Source organism: Cardiocondyla obscurior, linkage group LG11 (genome assembly GCF_019399895.1).
Source record: "Cardiocondyla obscurior isolate alpha-2009 linkage group LG11, Cobs3.1, whole genome shotgun sequence".
Classification (NCBI taxonomy): domain Eukaryota; kingdom Metazoa; phylum Arthropoda; class Insecta; order Hymenoptera; family Formicidae; genus Cardiocondyla; species Cardiocondyla obscurior.
In genome coordinates this window covers 1,106,474-1,123,580 of record NC_091874.1, presented here as the reverse complement: position 1 = coordinate 1,123,580, position 17,107 = coordinate 1,106,474, and the positions used below count along the sequence as shown (strand labels likewise).

The 17,107-nt window shown below is 41.6% G+C and overlaps 1 protein-coding gene across 3 annotated transcripts in view; it reads right to left on the bottom strand.

Annotated features, from left to right (window-relative positions):
• Window positions 1-9,871, bottom strand: part of Rsh (Rap GTPase activating protein radish) — a 108,665-nt gene extending 98,794 nt beyond the window's left edge. For all 3 annotated transcript variants that reach the window (XM_070663072.1, XM_070663076.1, XM_070663075.1), the window contains exon 1: window positions 9,639-9,871. The gene's annotated coding sequence lies outside the window, so the exon portion shown is untranslated. The remainder of the gene's footprint in view (window positions 1-9,638) is intronic.
• Between the last annotated feature and the right edge of the window lie 7,236 nt (window positions 9,872-17,107).

The following is a 17,107-nucleotide window of genomic DNA, read 5'->3' as shown; positions in this document are numbered from 1 at the left end:
GATAAATGGGCAGGTTTAATATTACAAAAGGTACAACATTTGCCAGTGATACGTTCCCTGCCTTTTTCAATAGGCATATGGTCAGCAATCAATAAAGCAAACTGTTGATTCCGACCCCGAATGATAGCTACAACTGCGGATTTTATGGCGGCGCGAACATACCGAAAGAATCAATCGATTTCAAGTGCTATCGATCTTTTTACACAAGAAATAAGAAATGTTAATAAGAAAAATTTCATTTAATTATAATTTTTAAAGCGCTTTTATCTAATGCGGCCATTTCATTTGTTTAAGTATACGCGCGTATTCTTTAGAAATACTCAATTGACTGCTATGTGTTTAAGCGCAGATCGAAGTATATTATTATAATTATAATATACTGAGCTGACGACAGGTATTTTATACACGCTTGTACATTTTTCTCGAATCAATCACGCACGCAGCTCTCTTATCTTTAACAAGAATTACTTAATTCGATTGTGTTACGCGTAAGAATTTTATCGCTATTTTTTCCGGTCACGGCCGTTCTTCCATGAGCCCGCGGATAATCCTCTTGCAAGAAAGAAAAGCAGTCCCGATACGTTCTCACAAATCCGCTTTCTCTCTTCGACCATTCTTGCGAACATGAATTCCGGTTGCAATAGCAACATCTTAGTGTCCACCCTCTCTCTTCCCCTACTCGCTATAAATACGAATTGCGAACTCCATTCCTCGTTAAGCCGTAATTGTACCGAGCCTTCTACGAGGAAGAAACATCCTACGACAGTCATGCGCTATGCAAAGAAGGGAAGAATAACCGGTAAAGGGCCAGTCGACAAATATCAGTAGATAATTTAATTCTATTGTTGAATAAAAATGTTATTTTTATTCCATCATACGCGCTTGTTATTCAATTTTTAATTAAATCCAATTAAATATCCTTTTAATTAAATTTATCTAATTCAGGTTTACCAAATTTTATTAGAACTTGGTAAAATTAGATGATATCGTTTACAACGGAGTTTCCGACGGGGAGATTCGACGAGCAATGCTCCAAAGTCTCGACGAGCCCTTGCCGTGTTCATTCACGCTTTTCTGTTACCATCTTCATTCTCGATCTATCACGCTTCGCTCTCAATGTCGCCTTCTCGAGTCGCTTTCACGCCCTCGAGGCTCTCATTGACTTTAAGTCTCCGCAAGAATCTCTGATGAGATGTACATCGGTGTAAGTGGACTAATATCCCGCCCGGAAAAAGAGAAAAAGAAAGAAAGAGAGGAGAGAGGGAGAGAACGCGAGTGAGAGAGTCGGCAACTCTCATCCGAAATCGATAGAGCTTAAGACCCTGGACACGAGGGTTAGCAGGGTGTTCCGACATCACAGCCTCGGCCGAGGCTATTCTGCGGTTCTTTTTCGGCTAACAAACTCGGTTGCCGAATGTTGAAAGATGCGGTCCGCGCTCGAGGGCTTAAAGGGAACATTTTACCGTGTTTGTTCGCAGCGTGATTCCGACCAGATTTTATAAATAAGAAACAGTCGCGTCTATACTGACAGCTCTATAAAATATTTCACCGTTTGTTGCTCCGCGATGTCGCGTATAAATTTTTCTAGTATATTATATAATTTCCTTATTTTAATAATTAAATAAAATTTCTTAAGCCGATATAATAAAAGGTTTTCAGATTCAAATATTATTTGTCGCACAGCATTAAATTGTAGTTATCGAACTCTATTTTGTTTAAAGTCTATTTGACTTTAATATCATTTTGTAAATTGCTATTACATTTATGGCATGCCATTACTACTCTCCGTACCACTAGTATAGACCGCGAATGCTGCGCTCCCGACTATCCGAGCTACCACTTATCTCAAATGGTTTTCATGAATGCTAAGAGAGCATCGGTTGAAATGATTCGGCCGCCAAGTCGCGTCTCGGTTCGTAAATCACAAACAGAATTAATAGAATAACTCGGCGGATGCACGGCGGGACAAACAGATTCGATACGAGCGCACATCGTCTCCGTCTCAATCGAAGATTTCGACTTGTCGCATCTATTTCGGTATACCGAGAGTGATCTTTCGCGATGAAGGGGGTGGGAAACGAGGGAAAGACGCGAGGCAGAATCAGATCGATCGCGGTCATGAGTAAAACGATGAATGCGAAGCACGTGTCAAGGTAAAGTGGCTGCTGGCGATGTCGGGAAATCCTCGCTGAAAATGTATTCCAACAGCTCGTAACATTTCTACCGATGTGACTTCTCCGCGATTGCCATTTCTACGCAAACGAAGGCTTTCCGATCCTCGTTCTTAAACCGCGGGATGATTTTCCACCTCGACGTGGCTACGAGCGGTTTACATAAAGACTTTTATTATGCGGAATCCGCAAGATGACGGATCGCGATGGTAGATTGGATCGGAAGGACAATCCATTCGATACAAATATTTTAACTTTTTAATTTAACCGATAAATAAACCGCGGCGAAAGAACGGAGAATAAAATGGATTTTTATCCGACTCCTATATAAATGCAAATTTATTTATTACCTTTATGAAAATCGCTCGTGACATAAACAAATTTGTTCTTGTTTCAAATTAATTGGAATCTGATTCGGAAATTTTAGATAAGAGAAATCGGACTTTGCGTTTTACATACGGATAACATTTCAAATTATTAAACTCCCTAATTATTGACGCAATAATTGTATTTGTCGCTTTTAATTTTGGATGGCGTTGTCGCACGGAGGCTGGTTTAATAAATTATGCTTTGTTAAATCCAATTCAGCACGCAACTAATAATCGATGACCCATCGCTCCGAACTAAACTTGCGGCCCAGCTGATGGATCTGACACGCCGCGATGAAAGTTGCGGATTAATCGGAAATACAATAATGTCGGCAGCTGTTACGACGTTTTGAATGGGTCTAGTAAAGTAGTCGGGTGCAAGGGAGAACGCGACGAACGGCATTGCGGCGGTTATCTCGCGACGTTATCTCGTTAACGAGTCAAAGGGTGGGTGTAATCGCTAGCGATAATCCCAGTAGCGCTGATTTTAGCTTGCGAATCACGAGTTACCTGCCGCTTAATCGCCTGAAATTATTAATTAGGACCGGTACGCAAGCACCGCCGGCGCTCGCCGCGAACTTTGAGAATAATCGCGAGCAAGGCAGGTAAATAAATAAAGTGCATTCGCATCAAAGAAGAAAAGATAGAGCGACAAGTTAGGTCGGCAGACAGAGAGAGAGAGAAGGAGGAAATATTAGTGAACGCGCATAATATCCCGCGGTGAGAGTTCACCGATGCATTTAGCGACTCGCGAAAATCGAGGGGTATCTATAGCTGTTGTACGAGTGGCGTACAATGTAATTTCGCGCAGAAACGCACGTTTCATTGTGCCCCACCATCCTTTATGCATCTCGCCGTCGATCCGTGCGTACGGACGCGAGCTTACGCCTGCGAACGCCAAAGCTGTCGCATCGCAAACACCAATGCATAACCGGAATCTGTAACAGTGGTGGAATATACTCACGAGCCTAAACGGTCGATACCGAAGCGAAACCAGGGCGCAATTCGCTTTTGCTTTTCACAAAGAACAATACTTCGGCCGGACCACCGCCGGATGCGGCACCTGCGTATAACGCAACTTCCCTCTCAGTAAATCGAGTTCGTCTCGCCAGGTATAAAGTGCCGTTGGATATCACGGAGAGTTTATGTCTCAGGTTCTATTGACGAAAACGCGCACCTCTTCTTTCTCGATTTCGATAAACTTTACGATCACGCGGATTAACTCGTAATAACTTTTGTCGGGATATTTTAGATTTTCATATTTTATCACGTTGAAAGAAAAGATATTGTTATAGAGTAGATATTTAAAACTTTTTGATGTTTGTTCTTTAAAATTTCAAACATCTAAATATTTTATATTAAAATAAATTGAATTGTTTTAATATTTTATATTTTTATGTCCGCAATGTATAGATTTTTTTAAATTCTGGAAAATTTCTATTTGTTAGCAAAAGTATATAATATTCTTCGCGTTTATTTCTCTTTCTTCGTAAATCCGCGATATGTCGAATTATTAATTTTATTTTTTTTTTTTCTTTCCTTTTTTTCTGCACAAAGAAAAAATGAAATCGTGTTTCGCGTTAACGGTCAATTCAATATTCTACATGAAAAACGAAAACAGGTCGATGCACAATATCTGTAGCACATATGCATGAGAAATTTTGGGAAACAAACTCTCGCCGCAGGAAATGTACCTCGGGCATTTGCTACGATTTTCAACGACTCGAAATAAATTATTCCGGAATAATTTTCCCAACTTTCGTATTACATTATTTAAATTCTTTTACATTGTTTCCTCCGTTATTTTTTTCTTTCAAATAAATCGGTCCGAGTTTGTTCCATTAAAAAGGGAATATCCTCTACTGCAAGAGAAATACGTACGCGAGAGCGTCGCGCGAATAGTAATGTTAATTAACAAAACAAAGGCACTGAACTCTTTTCTACGAACAAAAAAGGCCCTGTACAATACGCGAAGCAATCATTTACGAGCGAACGTGACAGAATCCATAATGCGATCGACACTACGCTGCACGCCGGAATCGTACATCATTTCTCGGTCTCGCAATAAGAGTAGCGCCTCGTTTACCTCGTCTATGAAAAATCTCCGTGCAAATGTAACGTGACCTCGCCCTCAGACAGATTCCCCGGCATCTCCCATTTACAAAAGCATTACTCTTCGTAGCCGCCTGATCGATATTTCCATATTCAGAAACGTTTATGCCCGCGGCTTAACTCGCCCCAACTCAGACACATCGACATTCTCATCGTTGTTTCGACTAATCCTTAAATTTATATTCAACGACGGCTGGTCCGGTGCCCAAGGGACCTTGCGAGACCCGCCGGTGCAGAAGGATGCATTGAGAAAAGAATGATTCTGACAAAAAATAAATTGCCGATATCCTCCGTGCGCCCTGTATATACAAGGTTTCCCAACGAAACGTGTCGCTCTCGAAAACTACTGGTAGGAAATTAAAATCAAAGACGAAAAGTCATATATTATTTTAAAAAGATAGTTATAATTAGGACAGTAGAAAAATTAAATCGACGGTCTTATCTAGCTTGACCCGACAACTTATTTATATGTAGAAACGGGCTAACGTCGGATATAATTATATGCTTTCTTCGTCTGGCAACCCCTATGAGATATATTCCGCTTATCCGCTGGAACGAATTAAACGGTGACACGTGCCGCGCTTTTATCGCGGCTGATACGGTAAACTTTCGGCGCTATCTACGCGCACGAGCTCTCGTGTAAGCACTCGAGCGGGAAAATGGTGAAGGGAAGTGACGGAGAACAATAAAGGGGGCATCATAAATTGCACATTTCCCTCCTTACGCCGTTAAAAGAGCAAACCTCACGTACTTCTCCGTAATGTGGAGTAACTGACAAGAGTGATCGAGTGGGCCCTTTCAAACCTCAAACAATGCTCCGCGGGAAATGATAAATTTTAAACGTAGAAACAAATTCGAGAACTTCCCAATTTCGTACCTCACAACTTCTCGCCCATTAATATGAATTATTTATCGAGAGAGTGATGTATAGGACCCGCAAAGAATTCTGTCGTAAAAATATTTTTAACAGCCAAGTTTTTTTTTTTTTTTAATTATCAAAATTACATCGTTCTCGATGTTCTATAATCGACTTGGATAAGAGATAAACTTAGTTTAAAAAAAAAAAAAAAAAAAAAAAAAAGAAGAAGAAAAGAAAGAAATGAGTCTGAGAGGACATTACGTTATCCTTATTTGCTCAACTGCTCATCTATCAATAAAGTCATCCAACCAACTGTGACGACATAATATTTTCCAGTCAATATTTGTCCGCGATTTTGCGTATTGATATGGAGAACCCGGCGATGCATCACGGAAATATCGAGTCAATATTGGCAGGTTATTGCGATACTGATCCGTTATATACACCGTATTGCCGCGTACGTCGTCATTGTCGTTATCCACGTTCTCGTCGTCATCGTCGTCATCGTCGTTAGCGGCGACAGCAGCGTCTTTTATTATCCATACATTGTGCTTCATCTCGAACAATATATCCGACCTTTGAAAATAACCCGTACACGAGTCAGAGTAGTTGCGCCATCGGTGGAAATGCACCGAGAGAGGTAGATAGACGCGGATCAAAATAGCAATAAAAACGGACAAATTTCGAGCGAATTTACAGAGTCACCATCTCATTTTGAAGCTATAAAATAAAATCCGTTCCCGCATCATTTTCATCTTGTTTATACACAATATCGCACGCGCCCACACACGTACACCCTCGCCCATTCACACATTCAATTTCTTCATGCGATCCAGCGACGTATGAAAAGCAACGTATCAATTTTATCCTTAAATTGCGGTTATCTTGTTGCAATTAGTAGCGCAACGGATTGCGCCAATTTTAAAATCGCTATTTTGAGAAGCAAATTCGTCAAAACATTTAAATACAGAAATACTTGTATTAATTTTCAACCATCACGGTGCAGCTAGAGAAATATTCATATGCGATAGATATTACACGAGATGTAAAATAAAATTTATTTTGTTTTTTTCTCTAATATTTTTGTGCGAGATATTTTTTATATATATTGTTTCGGTAATTAAAAAAAATATAATAAAATAGAAAAAAAGAAAAGTAGAATCGACGACCGTTGATTTCTCGATACGCTTCCGTTGCGAAGAATCATATATGTTAAGACATCTGTACAGCATTGATTGACTAATCGCTGCGATGCAGTTGGAAATTAATCATTTACGCGAACGGAAATAATGCGCAATTTTGACATGAAATTTAAAGCAGATATTAACCGATCGATTGATTAATTTGATTCAATAAATCCTGAAACGACCAGTTTAAAGCTGCAGTTCGTAGTTTTGTGGCGAGGCGGTAAAGCTCGACAAAATAATAGACACTTGAATGATCTTTTATAAAGTCCTAGCGGGAGTGCGTAATTACGTTGTATTATTAGCTTAACCCTCGCATAAAGCTCCCCCTCGTCAATGAATTTTCGTCGAACAATTATTATCGGTAATCCATATCGTGTGTTTTGTGTACAGACGCATATTATATCTACCTGCCGCAATATTCCGTGATATTCTATCCGGGCTGATACGTGTGTAATCAATTGTTCGTTACAGAAGGTGGATTCAGAATTAGCAATCGCCTACGGTTAGTGATTTTAACCCTCAATTATTATGATAATGTCGATACCGATCCCGGCGCAGATACTTTATATTTTGTGTTAAAAGCTTTTTAGCTTATTGTTCTTTCCCTCTTCTTTTCCCTCCCTCTCCTGGCTTTATGCGTGACCTACTTTTGGCTATTCATAAAGATTAATCATAAAGAGTAACGCGAAACACAGTAAAAAAATTTTTTTTTTTTAATCACGGCCAGTTTAATTCGTATAACGTAATTTGCTCCGACTGCAGCCGCGAGTTAATAATTGTAATTACAGATGCATTATTTCCTATGATTTAGACATTTCACGTATGCGGCGTGGTAAATATTTCACGTGTAGGCGGATGATATATTTCATGTATCTCGGCGGAATATTTTGTCTCTTTAGAGTAACTGCGACGACCGCATACGTAAGTAGGACTTGGCTGCTTAGATATTTACCATATAATTCACATCTAGATATACATACTCGAGGGAAAAACTTGTTACGGGAGAAATTGAAGCTTTCGATTTGTATATCTAGGGTGCCTCAAAAAAATAAACTCCCCCAGCTGTGATTTTTCAATAGCTTTTGAATTAATTATTAGCGGATATAATAAGTTTTTTTGTTTCTCTTAGCCAAATTTTTTGGTACCTAAAAATATAATAATAAAAGTGACTAATAATTTTCTCGGTGATCCGATTTTGGGACACTCTATAAAACTTTGCACATAATATGCATACAAATGTTCTTATCAATTTTAACAGCCGTGTACATAGACAGATCTTATGAATTTAAACGGAAGTAGGACTCGTGGTAAGCGATCGTTTTCCTGTTCTTTTTCAACGAAAAAGAAACAAAGCTCTGTATCCACTTCGTCGTCGCAACGTAACGTCGCGCTCGGCTTGACTTCGTTTCCTTGATCGCCCAGAACTTCCGGTGAACTGTGACCGCGGCTGCCGAAGCGGAAATCCTTGTTTCTACGCCACCGATAAATGCAACACGATTTTGTCGCGACATCGCGACAATATAATACCTGCCCGCGATGATCCCGCGGCACCGTAATTGACCAAATCATTCGCGCAACACGATTCTGCGGGACGTAATATATGCGTACCGTGCGCATAATTGTTTTAATCTCGACTTTATTCGTGATTTTTCCACGCTAAACCTGACAGTGTACTTTCGATACTTTTATTTTGTTATTTACATTGCTGTTAAAATAATCTTTGGAAAACGGAAAATGAACAGACCGATCAAAAATATAGATTGTTGTGTTTTTAACATTAAAGCTGGTTTACGATCGTTATCCGAGTTGGAAAATATTTCCACGGAGACTTTGTTACTAACTTCGGCTGAGTTTAACCGGATAACGACGCGATCGATAATATCTTAAGATCTCCAAACTCCACGTACATCCATCGTTGTGATTTGGAAAGATATCCCTCGACTGATATCTCGAGTAAGATTTACTAAAGCGAATATCTATTTTGTTTTAATGCAAAGATTAATGTAGCAAAAAAATTAAATAGGTAGATTTAATGCTATGACTAGTAGAATAAAACAAAAGTGGACGGAGAAAGTAAAAGAAAAATTTTAGCTCTTTTTTTTTTTTATCATTAACTTGAAACGCGTTTATATAAAAATATGATGATATTAAAGTTTGAAGGGATGAGTAAAATTACAAAAATGAGACTTAAGGTTTTTTTTACGTGCAGCGAGAAATATAAACGGTGCGGGATCGTTTTTATTCAGCACTCATTTGTAAGATCGCCTCAGTAATCAAGGAACTACTTGTTGCCGATAAAAACGAGCGGCCGAGGAAGTCCTGAGCGAGGAAACGAAGCTTTACGACTCGCACGTTATTCGCCACCCTAATCTCATTTTCGAAAGTTATCTCCCCTTTAAAGTCTAAAGTCGTTTTTGCTCTTAATGGCAAATAACGTGAAACTGTTTCGCACAATATCCCCGCGACTCGGCGTAAACTCGCAGATTGTTCCCGGTGAGATTTACGGCGGTAAATCCAGACCGCGGTAAACGAGAGGCTTTTACAACTCGCACATTGCCGGCGGTCCAAGATCGCCTTTCGCAATCGTCCCCGTTTATACAGGCAGCCCGTGAACGGCGCAGAGCGCATCTCGTCCGTTGTCTTCCGGTACGGGGAGCAATACGGAGCGGCGGAAAACTCGGCTGGCGCGTACCACGAGACCCCAATCCGCGGACACTGAGTGTACAAGGTGGTAAAATCCCGACAATGAGTAGAATAAAAGATGCGAAGTAAAAGGTAGGCGAGAAAAGGTGGCGGCGGAGGGTAGAGCGACGGAATATAATGCGCCGCCGGACAGCCGCCGCTGAAAAACGGTAGAGAGAAGTAGAGGAGCGGAGAAGAAAAGAGAGAGACAGGCGGAGGAATGAGCGAGAGACCAGAGCGAGTGTGCAAATTTACTCACGATTGTGTGGTACGTTTTGGCGGTGCGGGCAGGACTGTCCTCGCCGAGGGTGGAAAAGCACGTCGGATCCCCCGCGAAAGAGGCTCACTCCTGTCCCGGCTCTCATCGCGCAGACGTGCCTTCCATCCCCTCTGCGTTTACGTGTACACGCTGGCAGGCGAGCGGGCGCGGGTGCTACAGAGGGGTTGAACGTGGGGGAGCGGATCGGAGGGTGAACTCGGAGGCCGACGAAGGGACGAGGCCTTCCTCGGGACTGATAGGTGGACGTGGCGGTTGGGAAAACGACGAAGTGAGGAGATCGCTCTTACGCGATCCGGTATAACGTGACACACAAATAAATGTTTTGCGTGGACAGAAGTATGTTTCTTCCGACCGAGGGTGGTGGCGGTCGATTTATTTTTATTCAAGGGGAAGAAATTTCGGGACGGTATTGTATTAACACAGCAGTTCCCCGTGTCGAGAAGATTTTTATTAAGGAAGTCATGAATCGAGATAGCTACGTTTTAGAATCGTAAAAACATTATTTAATTTTATCTGCAAATTCTTTTGAATTTTTTCTATTAAAATATTTATTTTTTAATTCTTTTTTTTTGGACACGGAATAAGGACGTCGAATTCAAATATCTGACGAAATTTCTGTAATAAGTCACAATTGTATATCGAGAGAAGAAAAAGTATGACATGCATCTGTGCGATAGAATTTTAACAATGCGTCCCGTTGATTGGAAAGAATTATATGGCTCTGCGCATTTACCAGGATTTTCAACGATTGAAATATAAACCTGCTGCAACATACAGATATGTTTTTATCGTATTCCACCACGTGGATTTGTATGCGCGGTGTACACAGTATTAGAAATTATGTCATGATATCGCTGCAACGACCCTTCGAAGTCTATCGTATTTTAATAATAACGTTATAGAAAATATTTCATAGCCGATTGTCTCGCGTGCGCCGTGTGTCATATTTTATAAATCTCTTTCTCTCATATTTATCAACAATAAGCGAAAAAGGAATTGATTTAATTTCCCGTATATATCAAAAACAGAATTTTGCCGGCAAAGGGTTAATATCGCGTAAAGTAAGCAAATATTTGATCATTAATTGCACAACGATATCGCGTTCGCTGTCTGCGTCTATATCGCGCAGGATATTTCATCCAAGTGTTACATCGACAATTAATTGTACGACCCGTTGCCCGTATTTACAGTCGCTTTTTTCATTTATTTCGACGCAAAGTTCAAAAGGACACGGAATTGTCCCAGCCAAACAGTAATTTCTTTGACATCATTATGCGTTTAATTTAATTTATATTATCATATTACTAGCAACATTTTTGCGAAGAGAGCGCGTATAATTATTTTTATACATGTATCACGTATTAATTTATTTTCATTTAAATAGAATACAAGTCATATATTAATATAAATGAAATATACGTATACTAACGAAAAAAATTTTTATTTGACTAGTATTATGGTGTTTGATGAAGCTGAAGCCGATTAGGAAACACCGTAGAAACAAAAATTATTGTGACATTTTTAACGTAAAAATTAAATGCTATAAATGTAAAATCTAATCCGACCTTCGATCGCGAAGTTCTGCTCCTTAAGCTTTAGGGTATCGAGGGGGGAAAAAAAAAAATTAGGTTGATCAAAGAAACCATCTAAAATGAGGATTGAAAGTTTTCGAAGCGTTTGATATTTTCCGAGAAGTTCACTCGAAAAACTGACGATGATACAGATGATGCCAAAGTTTCGGTTGGCCGAGGAAAATTTCTGTAAATTAAGTTCGGAAACTCGGAGTGGGTCGAAGGGGTTTTATCATCCTACCAAATCCTAAGAGGGTCGCGCGAGCTGTATCGCAAGATAACATTTTCTTAATCGCACGATCGAGACAACGTAGGGTAGTCCGTACAAAGCGAGCTCATCGGGTAATTGTTTCTCGCCGAGGAAACAGATCCCATAACAGCTAGGATTTCCTGAGACGACGCTCGGCAAAACTGCGGTTAAGCCTTCGCGTTTATAGCGCGCCGAAATCTTAATTGCGCCACGGGGACGGGGCTCGAATATAGCAGATGTAGCCGGGAAATGTTGCGAATTTTGTTTTTCGCACTTGACGGTATTGATGAACTTTGTTATTATCCATTAACGAAAGCTTTGTGGAACAGGTGATACGAATAGCTTGTTCAGCGACGTACGTACGGCGATGCGTCCGGGAAAGTTTTTAATTACATTAGTTACGTGTCGTCGTTTCGAACATTTTCCTATTAAATTTAATTAATCTGATAAATTTCGCATTTGCGGCGCGCGGTTATCGCGTAGTCGCGTCTTCGAAATACAACGCGTTCCCTCGACAAAGTAGCTATATCTGATAAAACGCGAACGCGTCATAAAATCGTAACGGATTCATTTCGCTATATACGGGTTTACGATAAATCCAACGCGGTAATTTATAGAAGACAAATTCGGCCGTTGTCTCAGCCTCGTAAAAGAATCAATCCCGAAGGATCGTATACAAGGAAGGGAAAATAATGACAGTCATTATTCAGCGAGATGCCTGCGCCCCAAAGAGCTACCTTAAAACTTTTCGATATCCGCAAACGACGCTTTCGATCTTCAATGTCGGGGAAATCGTAAGAAGCTTTGCATCATATAGCTGATTACTTATATTACATTTTTGTGCTCCTAATTGCTCGTAAATTGCTCGGAAACATTGATATTTCTTTCTTAAATTATTACATTAATAATTGAAACATAATACCAATAATCCTAAATCTGCGATTACGGACAATGCTTTATTCTTCTATTCTTTCGTTAAAATAATTGAAAAAAAAAAATTCTTTTTGCCATGAAATTATTAAAAAATTTCATTAAACGTACAAGCCCTTATTTTCTGAGTCTCTATAAAAAGTTTTGCGAAATTAAGTGAGAGACGTTGCTGCGAAAAGATTGTTGATTGAACAACCTCGGTAACACGCTGAAACGACGAGAAATTAGGTAGAAAACGAAAGCGCAGATTGTTATCGTATCTTTTAAGAGCACGTATTCTCATCGTGATATTCATCTCTATAAAGCGCAACGTCGAGAGAGGACCATTGTCTTGATTAAGTTCCTGATGACATCCTGCCGAGGGAATCGTCGTCGTTTATCGATAATATTCCTGGGAGAATATCCGCGTTTCCATTTACGAGACACTGTCATGGTAAATCTCTAACATTTTAATTAATTAATACCGCCTGTAAACTGTGCAAATGTTTCTACCATTCTCGTTGAGATATTCATAATATTATCCTCTCCAAGAGCGTACCCTGTAATCGCAATTTTTTTTTTTTGCGCGCGCTTAAATCGCGAGATTCGTAAATTATATCTCTCATAAAATAACTTTCTATAAATTTAATCCGAATTACTTCACGGAATAAGTTCTGGGATTTTCTCCTAAAGGCGGAATGCAAAAATTAGGAAATGACGATCGGGGTCTCTCCGGGCAGCTTTGGAACTTTATGCCCGATTAGGCATCTTCGAAGTGAGTGCGAAGAAATGAAATTGCCAAGGTGCGGGCGTGCTGTCGGGTTAATTTCAGCGGCGCGTAACTAGAGCGTTAAATCTTTGTTCCGTCCAAGACGCGGCGTAAACATTTGCTTATTTGCCGAATACACAGCGAATGGAATGGTTGTTTCTCCGGCAGCGATTTCGCTTACGTAGACCGCACGATGAATCAAACTTTAGCATCGCGCTAAAAGACACTAAAACGTTACTAGGCCGACAGGCTACGTTCCGTAATGGATGAGATAAGTCTGCGGTGTACTGCCAGCGCATCTAACCGCCGAAGAAAACCAAAAATGGAAAAACATCTCTCCTTCAAAAATCTATCCCGTTCGCGCTCGTTAAACTTAACCAGATTACGTTTGTCCCGTGGGAGTCCACGATGTGTTTTCCGACGTTTTCCCCGGCACTCATTAAACTGCGACGCGTCAATTATGCGACGCATTGCTTATACGTGACTATAAGACCGGAAAAATCGTCTAATTAAAAAGTTGCAACGGCGAAGCGCGTCTGCTCGTGAATCTTTCATGTCCGCGCGGGATTCACTCGTCCATTAGAACGCCGGCGACGTCCCACCTGCTCCCGAAAGGCGGACAAAAAAAAAAGAGAAAGAAAAAAGGAGCCCGAAGCCAGCTGGCGGGCGAGGTGAGAAGAAGAGCGATTGAAATACGGCCCTCTCGGATTTTACAAATCCTTGCGATTTACAAAAGTTTGTGCACCCTGAATCATTACGCCAGCTGACTGGCGAAATGAGCGAGAAGAGACGAATCGTGCGAATCGCCGATCAGAAAGCACGCTGCGTCAAAATTAATGATACGCCACGATTAGTTGGCGCGATTATTTTTATCCCTATCGAGACGTAATATATTATTGTAATGGCGCATCAGCGCGTCGATAATGTTCCAGGATTACGAGCGCGGGTCTGATTAATTCACGGTCACGTCTAACGTGAAACGTAAAAAGTCGCTCTCGATTTAACACGTTCCACTTGGCGCTCTCGGAGACGGCGCCCCGGGTGCCCTATTTTTCGAAAAGAAATCGCGCGGCGAAGTCACCGCGCATCTCGGGTGCCGACGTCGTAGGTGCAAAATGGTGTTTCGCACCCGGTAAAGTTTTAGCGAAATAACGCGCCCCGATTGATACACCCCCCGGGGATGTGCTGCCGACTTGTCCGTTCGCGCACGTCCGTCGGCGAGCGGAACGAACGAGCGAAAAACGCACGACGGGGAGCAAATGCGAGATCGATCGTTCGCGAGGGGCGCGAAAGCTTCGAAACTTGTGTCGCCACGGTTCCCTTTTCACTCGCCGCGGCTCCCTACACCCCTTTCCTCTTGCCGTCCCGGGAGGTGCAAAAAAAAAAAAAAATAAGCGCATCTGTTTCTTCGGGAGCAAACGCCACCAGGGTCGCCGGCAGAGCTCGCGGGTCGGAGAAAATAGTTTGACGACGGTTGCATGGAAACGCGAGAGGAAAGGACGAGGCAGGAAAGAAATAAATAGACAGGTGAGGAGAAAACGAGAGGCGGCTAGAGTTTCCCAGGTAACGATTGGTTCGCCCCGCAAGTTCATGGGGTATTTTAATAAGGGAGCTTATTCATATCCTCTGCACGGCGCAAGCGCCGAAAAGACACCTGTAGCCCCAGCCTCCAATCAATACATTACATACACACGGAAAGAGAGGCAATATCGTGGAAACCTGCCTGCCCGCCTGCTTGCTTGCTTGCTTGCCTTTACTAGCCTACTTGTCTGGCTATCTTCCCGTCCTGCAAAATAGAAATTGAAATAAACGTGAAAGACGACGTGAACGAGAGGGAAGGGCTGAGGGCAAGGACGAAAGTGAGGGAAAATAGGAAGATGGAAAAAGAAAGCCGAGATCTGCTCAACTCACGTCGGCCAGAAGTCGCCTGTTGCTGCCGCTGCCGGTGTTATATGCAACTCCTCCACGGTCGGCCGTCGCGTTCTGATTTTAGACGATTGCTCGCTTCGAGCACCGAGCATCCGCGGCCGCGGGTCGATATCACTTTCGCTACGCGAGAAAGCTCGCCGAGTTAAGCACGGAATTTTGTGCGTCGGGAACGAGAAAAGCGCGCGGTGAGCTCTTCCACATCGCGGTAAAAAAAACGAAGCACGTCATCGTCACGGGTAACGCATCGTCAGATCAATTCCCAAGTCATCCCGAGCGACCTGATTATCGCCAGCGAAGCTGCAATAATCAATCGTGGCTTTGAAAAGTATCGGAGTCCTCGCAGGTTAATTAGAGCTGTCAATCTTTCTTAACTCCGTTACACGTGTATTTACTTACTTTTACAATAGCGCCTGAAACGTCGAGAGCTCCTCCGAAAATCGAATTTATTTCACCGTGCGTCGCAAGCACCTTCTTTGCGCCAGCAACTACTTTGTAGGCCGCAAAAGCGACGGCCGTGCCCTCCTTCTCACACCTAAGCGCCGCGAGCATGATTGCAGGCACTTCGCCGAGGCCACTTGTTACACGCTAAGAGGATCTTCGACCCTCGTTTCGCCACGATGTTCTGTAAAGAAACTACATAAAATCGCTCTTCTTATACGTCGGCCGGCTTGACTCTGACGTCCTCACGGCCGCAAATACGAGCCGGGTTTGTTATTTAGCGTTACGACCCGCGTCGATCATCCCGATCGCGAAGCTTTGTCGCTCAAATTACGCTCAACCTCGTCAGTCATCCTCGATAGACCGTGGTAGTTTGCGTTAACAAAGAAACGAATAAAAAAAGAAAGTATGAAAATTGTATCCGTGCAAAATATTCACGATTACCTATTAATTATTTAATTAATTGATATTTGACGAGATATGCGAAAATTATTTAAATGAAACTAAAAACTTGTTTTAAAGCTTCTCCTTTTTCCATTTGTTTTTAAATTTCAGATTTTGTTTTATTTTTTTATTATACTCGTAAACAGGAGTGCGCGCTTTTAAAGATTAACGATTAGTATAAAAGAATTGTAAGATAAAAGAAAGTAAGACAAAGTTTCTCTCTGCATTTTTTTTTTTTTTTTTTCTTTTATCTGATTGTCCAACTAAAATTGACAAACAGGAGACAAAGACGGCAAGAACTTGTAAAAGAAACGCCTGTAACAGTGTAAAATCTGTAACTAACTTTTCCGAACAGGGAAACGAAATTTTGTCAGAAAATAAATGTTAAGATCTAATTATCGTGAAAGAAAAAGTATTTTTAGGAGCCGTAATTTTTTTTTTTATATTTTTTAATTCCTTTTTTTTATTTTTTTATTTACCAGAACTTACAGAGCGCGCGCTTTGCGCGCGTCATTTACTCTTATTTCTTTTACGTACAAAAAATGGTTTAACATTTTTAATTTTTAACTAATTACGATCACGGAATTTCCACCGTATACCAGGCCGTATGCGTTTATCACGTTAGCGGTACATAGCGAGCGAGCGACAAGCAAGAAGCCCACGGCACTGCGTCGAGCTCGCGCGCGCTGTGTTCGCTCCTTTACGGGCATGATGCCCGTCTCGCAAACAGCCGGCCACGCAGCAGTGAAATAGGGCAGTGGACGCGCTGGTGACCTACTTTATTCCCACTCATACCTCCGCCAGCGACCGAGCAGCGGGCCGTATGTGTGCTCGCGCGCGCGGTGCGAGGGCATTGCCCGGCATAGTCCAGCTGACCACGCTGCGACCTACGACAATCGCGGGACCTACGGCGATCTCTCGGCGAGATCTCGGCGGCGTTAGGTAGCCCTCGCGCGCGAGGTGTCTCACGTTTGCACGTCCCTCTAATATTTCGATTATGTTAATTATTAATATATATATATATATATTTTTTTTTATGTTTTATCCAAATCTTTTCTTACCCTGATCTTTCAGATCTCTTAGCGGTAGGCATATAATACATGTGAATAATAGTTAGAATAAAAAGATTAACTGATTT